Below are 14,473 nucleotides of genomic sequence, written 5' to 3'. Positions count from 1 at the left end.
TTCAAACGCCATGTATGTTTGACCAAATTCTTTCCTTAAATTTCTAAACCTTTGTCTGTAAGCTTCAGGCACTAGCTCACATGCACTTAAGATGGATTTCTTCACCTCCTCATATGTTCCAGAAACCTCCTCCGGTAGTGATGCAAACACTTCACTACCCCTACCTACCAGCTTTGTTTGAATCATTTATACCCACATGTCCTGTGGCCATTGCATTTGTTTAGCTACCTTCTCAAATGAAATGAAAAAGGCTTCTACCTCATTCTTGTCAAACCTTGGCAATGCTTGGACATATTTAAATAGATCCCCACCACGTCTTCGACTATGACTCTCTGTCTCATTATCCTCATCCATCTCTTCCAACTGTACATGTCCCTTTGCGTCTGCCAAATGTAACTGATTTTCATGTTTCAGAGCCATTTTCCGAAGTTCAAACTCTCTCTCTTTTTCCCTTTCCTCTCGATCTCTTTCTTTGTTTCTTTCTTCTCTCTCCTTTTCTTTTTCCTCTCTATCTCTATCCCTTTCTTTTTCTACCATTGCATATTCAAGCCGCTTTAATTCTTTTTCATGTTCAAATTGCTTAATCTGCAACTGGAGCTTTGCCATATCTAATGAGTCAGAATGTATCACAGGCAAACGTAAATGCGCAGATACCGCGTTAAGTACCTCATCTTTTCAGTGTTAACTGCAATGCTTTTGCCAAACCTAACAGTCTGTCTTTACTCTCTGTCCGTAAGGTATCACGTGTTACCGCATCCAACCCCAAAAACTCCGAGCCTCTGAAAGAGCCATTGTTCACAACACTCTCCCCACTTAAACTAAAATACCACACCGGAAAAGCAACAAACCTTCACTGTCTTTAAGTTCACAAAAGCCAATCCAATAGATAGACTTTTATCCCCCTCGAGCCCCCAATTGTTATGGGCGAGGCGTTTTCAGAACCCCAAAATGTGTCATGGAGTTCAACCAACCTCTCCCTTTGATGGATTGTTGCTTTTGAAGCACGCAGCTTGTTCCCCAGGTGTGATATTACAATTATGGACACATGGTTTTTAACACAAAACAAATGTTTATTCCATGAACTCAACTTAACCTCTTAAATAAACATCGGATCTCTTAACACCCCTTACTTCAAAGATAACCCTGAACATTACAACACTAAATAATCCTTCAGTTATCCCTTTCAACATCCATGACTTAACACCTTTAAATAGAAACACATCAGGCTTTACTATTATGAGTTTAAATCACCCAAATGATCCAGAGATAGTCTTTCATGCCAGAGATCACAGCAGATCCAGCTCACTGCAAAACACAGACACACCCCCATGCTCTTTTTCAAACTGAAAGTTCAAAATGGCTGAACTGAGCTCAGCTCCACCCACTCTCTGACATCACTGTTTTCGTAAAGGTACATTGCTTAAACATCCATTTCTTAAAGGTATTCTCACATGACACCAATGCAAATCAGGATGCCAATCATAAGTGTGTTATATGCAGTGAAGTACTGGCAAATGAAAGTTTAAAACCCTCAGAACTTCAAAGGCATTTGAAGGCTAAGCAAGCAAGTTCAAGGACAAAGATCTTGTTTTTTTTAAAAAATGCAGTGAGAACTTAAATCGTCAGCTGAAGCCCTCAGCAGAAATGTTTCATTGAAAGACATAGTACAAAGAACAATTAGCCTCTTACATGGTAGCTTACCAGGTAGCTAAGGAGAAAATGCTCCACACAGCAGCAGAGAGATTAATTCTCCCTGCAGCAATAGACATAGTTTGTACGGTCCTAGATGAGAGGTTAGCTGAAAAAGTGAAATGCATCCCAGTTAGTGATAATACAGTGGCTCGCTGAATTTGTGATATTGCTGAGAATTTAGAAGCCCAGCTTATCTTTCGTTTAAAATCAGCACTGTGGGCGAGATTCTCCGACCCCCCACCGGGTCGGAGAATCGCCGGGGGCTGGCGTGAATCCCGCCCCCGCCAGTTGCCGAAGTCTCTGGCACCGGAGATTCAGCGGGGGCGGGAATCGCGCTGCGCCGGTTGGCGGGCCCCCCCGTGCGATTCTCCGGCCCGGATGGGCCGAAGTCCCACCGCTAAAATGCCTGTCCCGCCGGCGTAAATTAAACCACCTACCTTACCAGCGGGACAAGGCGGCGCGGGCGGGCTCCGGGGTCCTGGGGGGGGCGCGGGGCCCCCACGGTGGCCTGGCCCGCGATCGGGGCCTACCGATCCACGGGCGGGCCTGTGCCGTGGGGGCACTCTTTCCCTTCCGCCTTCGCCACGGTCTCCACCATGGCGGAGGCAGAAGAGACTCCCTCCACTGCGCATGCGTGGGAAGGTGTCAGTGGCCGCTAACGCTCCCGCGCATGCGCCGCCCGGCAATGTCATTTCCGCGCCATCTGACGGGGCAGCAAAGGCCTTTTCCGCCAGCTGGCGGGGCGGAAATTCGTCCGGCGCCGACCTAGCCCCTTAAGGTTGGGGCTCGGCCCACAAAGATAGGGAGCATTCCACACCTTTGGGGCGGCGCGATGCCCGTCTGATTTGCGCCGTTTTGGGCGCCAGTCGGCGGACATCACGCCGTTTCCGGAGAATTTCGCCCAGGAGTTCTCAGTACAACTGGGTGAAAGTACAGACATTTCAGATCATTAGATATGTTTGTCACAATGAATTTGTTGAGGATTTGTTGTGTTACCTGACATTTCCAACCAGTGCGACTGGTGCAGAGATTTATGAAGCTTTGGGAATAATTACATGATTGGGAAGTGGAGGCTCAACGGAATTCATTGTTGAGGAATCACAAGCGATGGAGTAGCCAATATGACTGGGGGAAGCAGCGGAGTTATAATAAGGATTAAGGAGGCAGATGGTCAGAACATTGTTTGGAATCATTGTTTTATTCACAGTGAGACATTGACATCGAAAGGAATTCCATCCGATCTTAAAGTGGTGTTGAATGCAATTGTGAAAGTTGCGTATTCATTCAGCGCAGTGCACTCAATACCAAGATTTTCGAGGCTCTGTGATCCGATATGGGATCGAGCACACACATTTACTGTTCCACACAGAAGTACGTTGGCTGTTGGGTGCTTGTCAGAGTTTATGAACTGAGGTATCAAATCCATGATTTCCTCCTTGAGAAATCGTCCCCACTGGCTGATTTGTTTGGTGATGAAACTTGGATGCTAACTATGTATTACTTTGCAGACATCTTTTCAATCCTAAATGAACTGAACCTCAAATTGCAAGGGAAGGATGATGATTGGTTTCAGCACTGTGAAGAAATAAATGCTTTCCAAAAGTCATTGAAAGTTTGACAAAGTACGATTAGAAAGCCAAAACTACTACATGTTCCCCACACTCCTATGACACATCGAAAAAAACATTGTCAATAGACTGGCAAGCCTTATTCAGTCACATCTGGGTGTGCTGATCAACAGTTTATGTCACTACTTTCCAGAGAAGAAGTTTCAGATTTTGAGAAAGAAGCGGTGGGTGAAAAATCCCTTTGAGTTTGAGTTCCCAGAGTCAATTAATTAACTTGACCCTGACTCCAAATGAAGAAGCTGAACTTCTGCGCTTCACCTGTGACAGCACATTAAATCACGCTACAAGTCAATGAGGCTGTCAGCATTCTGGAGTAGCAGCTCCAAGGAGCATCGAGTGCTGAGTAAAACAAGTATTTTGTTACTTCACAATGACCTCCATGTGCGAGGTTGGATTTTCTGTCCTCACAAAGATGAAGACACCACAAAGGATCCGGGAGATCAGTTTTTCGAATCAGATCTGGTAGTGGAATGTGAAGATTTTTCTTTCCCTTTGTCCCCACAATTAAATATTTATAGTTCTATGTAATTTTAAATTTCTATGTATCACTAAAACTGCAGTGTTGTCTGTTCAAATAAAACAGGGCTTTCTAAGGTGGGGGGGGGGGGGGGGAGCCTTATAGGGAACCTTGCATCCATCCCTCACAAGCAAAGACCAATACTCCTATGATTTTGAACACAAATTATTATTTTTTGCAGGGGTATGATCATGTCCGAGCTAGGGTGTGTCTTGTGAGGGCCATGAACAATCCAGCATGAGTTTGTACAGTCAAACGGAAAGTAACTTTATTTACAACAACATGTGCAAAGTACCAGCTGCTAAGTACTGGTTCCCTCTCTAGCCAGTACCACACTGGACAGCTCTATTTACACAGCTGCACTGCTAATGATTGTCCCCACCTTATTGGCAGAACCCATATTCCCCAAGGAACATGGGGTAACCAATTGTCCCCAGCCAACTTGATCCAGGTAGGTTATAACAGGGGGTTAAGGTATTGGGATAATTGGAAGAGGATGGTAAGCCCCTATGGAAATACAGAGTGAGAAAAGTTGAATCCTTTTGGAAGCAGGAACAGGTTTTAAGGTAGAAAGATTGCAAGGCACTATGCAAAGAACATGAGAGTTATTAGATGTTCTGGCTGGCATTCTTCCTCCAGGCACCACACATTATTATGGTCATTCATTTGCTGTTGGTGGGATTTGTTTTATACAAATTAGCCAATACAGTTGTATACAAACATTATTACCTCCAGGCACCCTTCCAAGCCACACACCATCCTGACTTTTAACGACATCATCGTTCCTTCACTGTCACTAAATCAAAAAGGGACAGGTTTAGCACAGTGGGCTAAACAGCTGGCTTGTAATACAGAACAAGGCCAGCAGCGCGGGTTCAATTCCCGTACTGGCCTCCCCCAACAGGCGCCGGAATGTGGCGACTGGGGGCTTTTCACAGCAATTTCATTGAAGCCTACTTGTGACAATAAGGGATTATTATTAAAATCCTGGAACTCCCTTACAAACAGCACTGTGAACGTCCCTACACAAATGGACTGCAGTGGTTCCAGAAGGTGGTTCACAACTACCTTCTCAGAGGCAATTAGAGATGGCAACAAATATTGGTCTTGCAATGACCCTCATGAATAAAAACAATGTGATTAACAAAGCTTTATATAAAAGAACACTGGGAATTAAACATTTCTTCTATGTGCTCCTTTGAGGCGAAGATGACCATGTTCATCATCTGCAGTGTTGGTAGAGTTTCAGTGGGTATGTAGGTCAATCATCTTCAAACTCAGGACCGCGACCTGCAGTTGGGTCGTGGGCAGGTCGCGGAGTGATCAGTCACAGCTGGAAAAAGTGCCTAACGACCGTGACTGGCTTTTACACATGCCGGCCGTGACCGGCTTTCAAGAATGCCCACTGTCCTGCGCATGTGTGTTCCCTCAGCCGGATTTAGCAGTGCGCAGGCCCAGAGCCCAGAGAGGCAGACTCCTCAGGAGAGATTCCTCCGTTTTACAGCTGCCAGCAAGCAACAGGACTGTGTGAAGAATTGAAGATGAATTATTTTGTAATAAGGAAGAGAGGACCATAGACCCAAACAGGGCAGAATATCACAATTGAATCTGCTGGAAAGAGCTTCTCAGGACAGTCTACGGCAAGACAAAGTAGTGCTGATGTGAGCTATATCCAGAGCTCCAAGGCCTCTGGTGAACAAACAATTAAGAAGAAACTGAAATCAGGAACAAGCAGGAGAAAGATGATTTCTTGAGGTGTGGCATTGTTAATTTTGCCAATGCAGATTAGGATGCAATGCCCATGTGTGTTATATGCAGGGAAGTACTGGCAAATGAAAGTTTAAAACCCTCAAAACTTCAAAAGGATTTGAGGCGAGAGGACAAACCTCTTGATTTTTTTCAAAGGATTCAGTGAGAATTTAAATCATCAGCTGAAATCCTGAGCTGAAATGTAACATTGAATGACAAAGCAAGTGAGATCGTGAGGACCAAGCAGGCTCCCCTGTCACATTGAAGGTAAGCAATAATGGTGTCTCACGAAGGTCGGCCGGCGTGGGTCGTGAAGGTCAGCTGACGTGGGTCGCGAAGGTCAAGAATTCAACTTTTTTATTCTTTCACAAGATGTCAATATTCCTGGCTAAGCCAGAATTTATTGCCCATTCTTAATTGCCCTTGAAAAGGTGATGGTGTGCTGCCTTCTTGAACTGCTGCAGTGCCTCCATTGAGACACACTCACAGTGCTGTTAGGGAGTGTGTTCCAGGATTTTGACCCAGCGACAGTGAAGGAACGGCAATATATTTCCCAGTCAGGATGGTGAGTGGCTTGGAGGGGAACCTCCAGGTGATGGTGTTCCCATGTGTCTGCTGCCCTTGTCCTTCTAGATGGTAGAAGTCATAGGTTTGGAAAGTGCTGTTGAAGGAGCCTTGGTGAGTTCATGTAGTGCATCTTGTAAATGGCACACACAGCTACCACTGTGTATTGAGGTAGAGTGATTGAATATTTAATATGGTTGTTAGGGGGTCAATCAAATAGGCTGTTTTTCCTTGAATAATGTCAAGCTTCTTGAGTGTTGTTGGAACTGCACTCATTCAGGCAAGTGAAGAGTATTCCATTGCACCCCTGACTGATGCCTTGTAGGTGGTGGACAGGCTTTAGGGAGTCAGGAAGTGAGTTACACGCCGCAGGATTCAAAGTCTCTAACCTGTTCTTACAGACATAATGGGTGTGATTTTCAGGCTTTTTTGCCAGCGGAATCTTCCAGTCCCACAAGTGGTGACCGTCGTCCATGGGTCCACAGTGGTGGAGGGCGCAAACAATGGGCAGCCCCATTGACAGCGGCAGGACTGGCAAATCCCGTCACCGGCCAATGGCACGCCTCCAGAAAACACACAGTGGGGGGAGGGGGGGGGTATTGGGGCAGAAAACCCCACCCAATATTTATATGGCTGTGCAGTTCAGTTTCTGGTGAATGGCAACCCCGAGGATGATGATAGTGAGGGGTTCAGTGATAGTAATGCCATTGAATGTCAAGAGGAGATGGTTAGATTCTCTCTTCTTTGAGAGAATTTCTGGCATTTCTGTGACATGAATGTTACATGCCATCAATCAGCCCAAGCTTCGATATTGTCCAGCTCTTGCCGCATTTGGACATGGACTGCTTCATTATTTGAGGAGTCGCGAATGATGCTGAACATTGTGCAGTCATCAATGAGCATCCCCACTTTTGACCTTATGATGGAGGGAAGGTCATTGATGAAGCAGTTGAGCCGAGGATGCTATCATGAGGAATTCTTGCCATGATTTGCTGGAACGGAGGTGATTGACCACCAACAGACAGAACAAAATTCCTTTGTGCCAGGTACAACTTGAAACAGGGGAAGATTTCCCCCCTGATTCCCATTGACTCCAGTTTTGCTCGGACTCCAGTGAACTTAGATTTATTTAAATACCCAACTTCTTTGGTTGAGTCCAATAAACTACACTCACCAGGTTTGTAACTTTAATAACCTTTTATTATGAACTAAACAGACAGAAAATATAGCTGGCTATCTATAACCCATTTCCCAACCCCCTCCCTTTTCTAATTCGACCTTCTTTAAAAACACACAAACAGACCACATGGAGGTGAAAGAGTGGTGGAAAGAGAAAGAAAATATGAATAAAATAAAAGGATAGGGATCTTTGTTTCACAGTCAATGTCTTTCTGAAATCCAGGCTTCCGGTTTGGTGCGTGATCTTCTCAGGCCAGGTTGTCTACCTTCTCTGCAGACTCAGCATCATTTCATGTTCACAGAAAAACCTCACTGTTTTCACAATAGTAGATCAGTTATTTTACTTCAGCCCTTGAACAGCAACAAGCTGCCCATTTTGAAATGCTTAGAAGATCTTCAGATTCCACCTATTGGCAGCAGAGAGAGAAAACAGCATCTTTCACTCCTGAGGTCTGATCACTTCTGGAAGGTTCTCTCAGAAACAACACCCGGCTGGAACTATTCACTAACTGTTGTCAGGCAGAACACTGACCCTGGCCAACCCATTGGTTGCCAGTTAAACAATCAAACTGATTCCCTCCAAAAGCGGTTCTTCCCATCTACTTGGTGCCAAAGAGTCTGGCTTCTCCTTTTCCCAAATGCCACAAATGATGTCCACCACTGATTCTGTTTTGTTTTGCAGTGTCAGCTGAACTGATGCATTAGTTCCCTAATGATGCATTAGTGCAATTTTTGTGGGACTGGAGAGTAATTTTCAGGGGAAGCTTGGAAGTCAGGAATAGTTTGAAATTGCAGAAACAGCTGGAAGCAACAAGGTTGCAAACCTTTTGCCAAACTGAGGTAAAGGGATATGTTAGTATGTTATAAAACGCTCATGTGAACATCAGTGTAATAACCAGCATGGGATGCATGGTGTGAGGATGATTGTTTCCCTGTGCTCCTCGGGGAGTATGGACACCCCTGATAGGGGCAGTGTAGCTTATCTGTACCTGTATAAAAGGTCAGCCAGTGTGGAACTGACTGGCAAGAGAGAGAGAGTACACAATGAGGTTGACTGGGCCTCATGTATGAACCATTGTAAGATAAATATCTTTATTTTAATCTCACTGTCGACTCCCTGCATCTTATTAAACTGGCGACGAGGATGGGATTGTCTGTGCAGTCATGTCACAGGCAATGGTCCAGAACAGTGTGCAGCAATGAAAGTGCCTACGGCTTAACTTTGGGCAATATGCACAGAACCCAGTTAGATTTCCTTTGTGACAGGGCTTTGTGCAGTTAGGAAGAACATCAACAGAAGAAAAAAACTTCTGAGAGTCAGCTCGCTGGCGTTTCGGCGGGCATTGTAAATCTCCCTTTTCCATGATAGCGCTGCGGGGGGCATTCAGGAGATACAGGATGTGAGTTGGATGTTTTCAGGCGCCACCCCCCATGTGGTTTTGGAAGGTACAGGGCGGCGGTTCAGGCCTTGGGTTGACGGGCCAGGCGCCGCATCGCGAGCCATCCCCGGGATCGGCTGAAGGCGACTCTGCCTCCTGTGTGATGTGTGGGGGTGTTGAGCCAGACTTAATTAATGGCGAGATGCCCACCGACCGGTCCTGCTCATCTGCCTAACGGCCACCTACTAGAGCTGAAACGCTTCCGTCGTCCGGCTGCTGCGAGTGCGGCAATGGATCAGTCCTTTTCGCCTTTCTCAGGTTTTTCTTCTTCTTTGTCATCTTCGCCTCCACATTGTCCTTCGAGAAGATCTCCGGACTCGGGGGGGCTGGGTTGGGGGGCGGGTGGTGCACGGGGAGGAATGTAACAACCAGCACAGGATATATGGTGTGGGGATGATTGTATTCCCGTGCTCCCCGGGGTGTACGAACTCCCCCACTAAGGGCGGGGTAGCTTATTCGTACCTGAATAAAGCATCGGCCAATTTGGAACCGACCAACAAGAGAGAGAATATCCGGTGAGGTTGGACGGGCCTCATGTATGAACTGCTGTAAAATAAATGTCCCCGCACCTTATTAAAATGAGCATGTTTTCAAGTGTAGAATTTGGCACAGAAACACAATGAAGAGAGCAGGGTGTTGCAAAGAGGCAGAGAAGAAGAGTCAAAGATTTCAAAGAGCGTAACATACAGCCCCCTTCGATGAGATGCCGCCAAGAAAAGTCAGATTGCTGTATGCCCAAGGGGGGGATCCAGTTTTAAATACCATTTGGTGGAAGGTAGTCATGCTGCTGCGTGCTGGTCCCAGAGCTGCAGACCATTGAAAGAAAGGCTTCCATTCATTTAACGTCTTTCATGACCTCAGGATGTACCAAAGCATTTTACAGCCAGTTAAATGTTTTTGAAATGTAGTCACTGTTGTAGGAAACGTGGCAGCTGATTTTTGCAGAGCAATGAGCTTGAAACAGCAGCAGCAATAAACAGATAGTCAATCGGCTTCATAGTGATGCTGGGTATGAAATAAATATTGACCAAGACACCAAAAGAACTGCACTGATTTTCCTTAAATAGTGCTGTAGTATCTGGGAGGACAGATGCAGAAAGTCGGGATAAATGAGTCTTTTTCTGGTTGGTAAGATGTAAGCAGTGGGGTGCCACAGGGTTCAGTCCTCAGCCCTCAACTATTTACAATATATATTAATGACCTCGATGCAGGGACAAAAGGTACTGTAGCCAATTTACAGCTAACATTAAAATAGGTGGAAGTTGCAAGGAGGAAATAAGACATTTACAAATGAATATAGATAGGTTAGATTAGTGGGCCAAAATTGGGCAGATGGAGTTTCAGGTGGATAAGAGCGAGGTTATTCATTTTCGTCGGAAAAATGGAAAGGTAATTTATTATCTAAATGGAGAGAAACTTCAGAGTGCAGAGGGATCTGGTAGTCCTCGTGCATGAATCACAGAAAACTAGCATGTGGGTAACAAGGAAGACAAATGGAATTTTGGCCTTTATAGCTAAAGGAATAGAGTATAAAAATAGGGAGGTATTGCTGCAACTGTACAAGGCATTGGTGAGTCCACACCTGAGTACTGTGTACAGTTTTGGTCCCCTTGTCTGAGGAGGGATGTAGTTGTATCAGGGACAATTCAGAGGAGGTTCACTAGACTGTTTCCAGAGGTGAGGGATTTGTCTCATGTAGAGAGATTGAGCAGTTCAGGCCAATACTCACTGCAGTTTAGACGAATGAGAGGAGATCTAATTCAGGTATATAAGATGATGAAAGGTATTGTCAAGTTGACATTGAGCGAATACTTCCTCTTGTGGGGCAATCGAGTACGAGAGGTCATAGTTTTAGCATAAGAGGTAGCAGATTTAAAACAGAGATGAGGAGAAATTACTTTTTTTTAAAGTTCTTTTCCAATTAAGGGGCTATTTAGCGTGGTAAATCCACCTACCCTGCACATATTTGGGTTGTGGGGGTGAGACCCATGCAGACACGAGGAAAATGTGTAAACTCCACATGGGCAGTGACCCGGGGCCAGGTTCGAACCCGGGTCTTTGTGGCCGTGAGACAGCATTGCTAACCACTGTGCCACCCTACCGCTCTAGGAGAAATTACTTAGACTCATAGAGTCGTACAGCGCAGAAAAGGCCCTTCGGCCCATTTCAAAGGATTGTGTATCTGTAGAATTAATTACCCCAGAATGTGGTGGATGCCGGAACATTGAGTAAATTTAAAGAGGAGATCGACAGCTTTTTATTTAGTAATGGGGTGAAGGGTTATGGAGAATGGGCAGGAGATTGAAGTTGACGCCAAGATGAGGTCAGCCATGATCATACTGAATGGTGGAGCAGGCTTGAGGAGCTGAATTGCTTAAACCGACTAATTCTTATATTCTTATGACTAGGCTTCAGCTTAATGCCTCAACCAAAATATAGCTCACCCAACCATGCAGGACTCCTTCTATGCAGCACTGAAGTTTCAAATAATCCAGATTTAAAATTGTAGTCTCTGCAGTACCATCTTTCTGTCTCAGGGGCAAGGATGGTACTACAAAGACCATGCTAACATTTTCTTAGATTAATTTTGATGACCTCTCGAGGGCAAGCAATGCAGCACCCTGGTCATAAAAACATACGGGGCGGGTTTCTCCTCAGGCCAGCCCGAAATTGCATTTGGCGATTTGGGGGAGGAGAATCAAATTTCACGCCGAAATTGGGCACGGCGCCGGTCCGGCGATTCTCCGGGACTTGAGAATCAATATGTTCGCGGAGTACTCCACACGGCTGGCGGCCCATTGCCAGAGGCCCACCCAGCGATCCTCCCGCTCCTGACCGGCCGAGTTCCCAACAGCGTTACGGAAGCTCGCATGGCGGCCGCGGACTCAGCCCTGGTGATGGGCGGGTTATCGGACACCGGAGGGGGCCTTATAGGCGGCCGGGAGACAGATCAGCATGGTTGTATCTTAAGGCACGCGGCCGATCGGAGGGATCTACATTCATCATCTACCTCCGCGGTCCGAGTCTGCCATGGCGCTCGGTGCGGCAGCTGGAGGCCACCGCCGTGCGTATGCGTGGACTCAAAACCAGAAGTGCGGGGGCCCGTATCCACAGCTAAACCTGCGAGAACTATTCTGGGTCCCTGCTAGCCCGCTGCAGGTCAATGAATTGGCTGATCTTTTTGATAAGAATCTTCAGAGTGAAACGGCAGCGTTTTTATGCCGGCATGGGGACAGTCCCATTTTCATAGATTATCATAGAATTTACAGTGCAGAAGGAGGCCATTCGGCCCATCGAGTCTGCACTGGCTCTTGGAAAGAGCACCCTATCTAAGGTCAACCTTTCCATTCTATCCCCATAACCCAGTAACCTCACCCAACACTAGGGGCAATTTTGGACACTAAGGGCAATTTAGCATGGCCAATCCACCTAACCTGCACATCTTTGGACTGTGGGAGGAAACCGGAGCACCCGGAGGAAACCCACGCACACACGGGGAGGATGTGCAGACTCCACAGACAGTGACCCAAGCCGAAATCAAACCTGGGACCCTGGATCTGTGAAGCAATTGTGCTATCCACAATGCTACCATGCTGCCCCTTTTGTGAGGATCTAGCCCAAGGTGTTAGAATGCTCCACAATCTGGCAGCATCCATGGAGAAATGAACAGAGTTATCATTTCAGATCAAGAATCTTTCATCAGAACTCAGTTCATCAAAATGTTGTGTTCTGATGGAAGCTCATTGACCTGACATGTTAACTCAATTATCTCTCCACACATGCTGCCAGACGTGCTGACTCGTTCCAACATTTGATGCTTTCATTTCAGAATTTCAACATTCACGGTATTCACTGATCATTTTCCCATGTATTTACTGGAGGTCAGCACGCACTTGCCACCACCGAAAATGTATTACTCCAGCACGAAGCTTTACATTGCACTCTGATTCCAGACAGCACTCACTCAGGATGTCATGATAGGTGATTTCATGTCACCTAACCAACTATTACTTGGATGCGGAACCATAAAGCTTCTTCGTCCGCATGAACAGAGATTTATAACTTCAACTATCTGATGCCACTTTTGGGGAGATGGACCTCAAATGCCAATAAAACACCAATGGCTCATTCTTTCTGATACCCAAGCACACAGCATGGTTTGGCAGTGGAGCTACAACAAAAAGGCAGTAATGATGGTGGGCCTAGTGAAGCAGCATGACGTGATTTCACACTTGCAAACACCAGCTCAGATACTGACACTGCACATATTTGAGTGGCTAAATTAGAGGCTAAATTAGAGGATAGCATGAGTGGGGCATAGCCAGGGCAGGGGACAAGAATGGTGCTGGTGCAACTCACCAAAAGGAACGGTCGCACACTGGTGCTATTATCGGATTTTATGTGAGGATTTTGATGGGGAAATCCATAGCAGAAGAAGACAAACACATATGCACAGTGGAATGCTTCCTGCATTGTGAAACCTGTCAGATAACCTTTGTTCAATGTCAAGAACATGGAAGAGTCCAGCACCAACTTACACAGAAAATAGAGCCCATGGAATTGGTGGCCAGATCTATACTCACACTTGTGGACACAAGTGAGATGCAATATCAGATGGCCAACATCACAATTTCTGCAGCCACCCAAACGCTGAGTGTTGCAGTGGGAGATCAGACTTGCACAGTCTTTGATTGTCATCTTAGCTGTGGATCACAGTGTGCAAAGGGACTTGTAGGGTGACACAGCAGTCCAGCAGTCTGTCCTCCAGCAGATTTGTTAGGATTGCTGATAAATACTTTTCACTGTACTTCAGTACATGTAACAATAAATATCAATCAATCAATCAATTCAATTCATCGTTCCTTGACTGCCGCAGTTCCCCTGCTATTGTCTGGCAGCTAGTCTGCCCAGACAGCTCCCACACATGCTGAGACGGTGCAGACCTTTTCTTCATTCTTTTACAAGATGTGGACATCATTAATAAGGCCAACAATTCTTGTCCAAACCTGATTGCCCTCTAGAAGGTGGTGAGGAGATGCTGTCTCAAATCTGTATAGTCCACCTGCTTTAGCTACACCCACAGTGCTATTAGGAAGAGTGAAGAAATGGAGATATTGTCCCAAAGAGAAAATGCTGGAAAATCTCAGCAGGTCTGGCAGCATTTGTAGGGAGAGAAAATAGCTAACGTTTTGAGTCCAGATGACCCTTTGTCAAAGCTTTTATCTCCCTACAGTTGCTGCCAGACGTGCTGAGATTTTCCAGCATTTTCTCTTTGGTTTCAGATTCCAGCATCCGCAGTAATTTTCTTGTATAAGATATGGTCCCAAATCAGGATGGTGTGTGGCTTGGAGGGGAACTTTCAGGTTGTGATGTTGGTCCCGTATCTCCTGTCCTTGTGCTTCTAGAGGGCCATGGGTTTGGAAGGTGCTGTCTGAGGAGGCTTGGTGAGTTGCTGCAGTACATCTTGTACAACTGCTACTGTGTGTCACTGGTGGGGAAAATTAATGTTTATGTTAGTTGACGCAAGACCATTCAAGCGGGCAAGCCTCTGGGTGCTGTTCTCTTGAGACTGCAGAGGCCAGAACACAAACCACGAACTGAAAACAGCATTTGAAGTGAAATAAAGTATCTCTCCAGAAAGATAGAGGCCTGAATGTGAATCTCAAGCTGAGCGCCCAGTTTGTTTGAGAAATAAGCGGACGGAT

This window comes from Scyliorhinus torazame, chromosome 15, assembly GCF_047496885.1.
Source record: "Scyliorhinus torazame isolate Kashiwa2021f chromosome 15, sScyTor2.1, whole genome shotgun sequence".
NCBI classification, from domain to species: Eukaryota; Metazoa; Chordata; class Chondrichthyes; order Carcharhiniformes; family Scyliorhinidae; genus Scyliorhinus; species Scyliorhinus torazame.
This window is presented reverse-complemented; position numbering follows the sequence as displayed.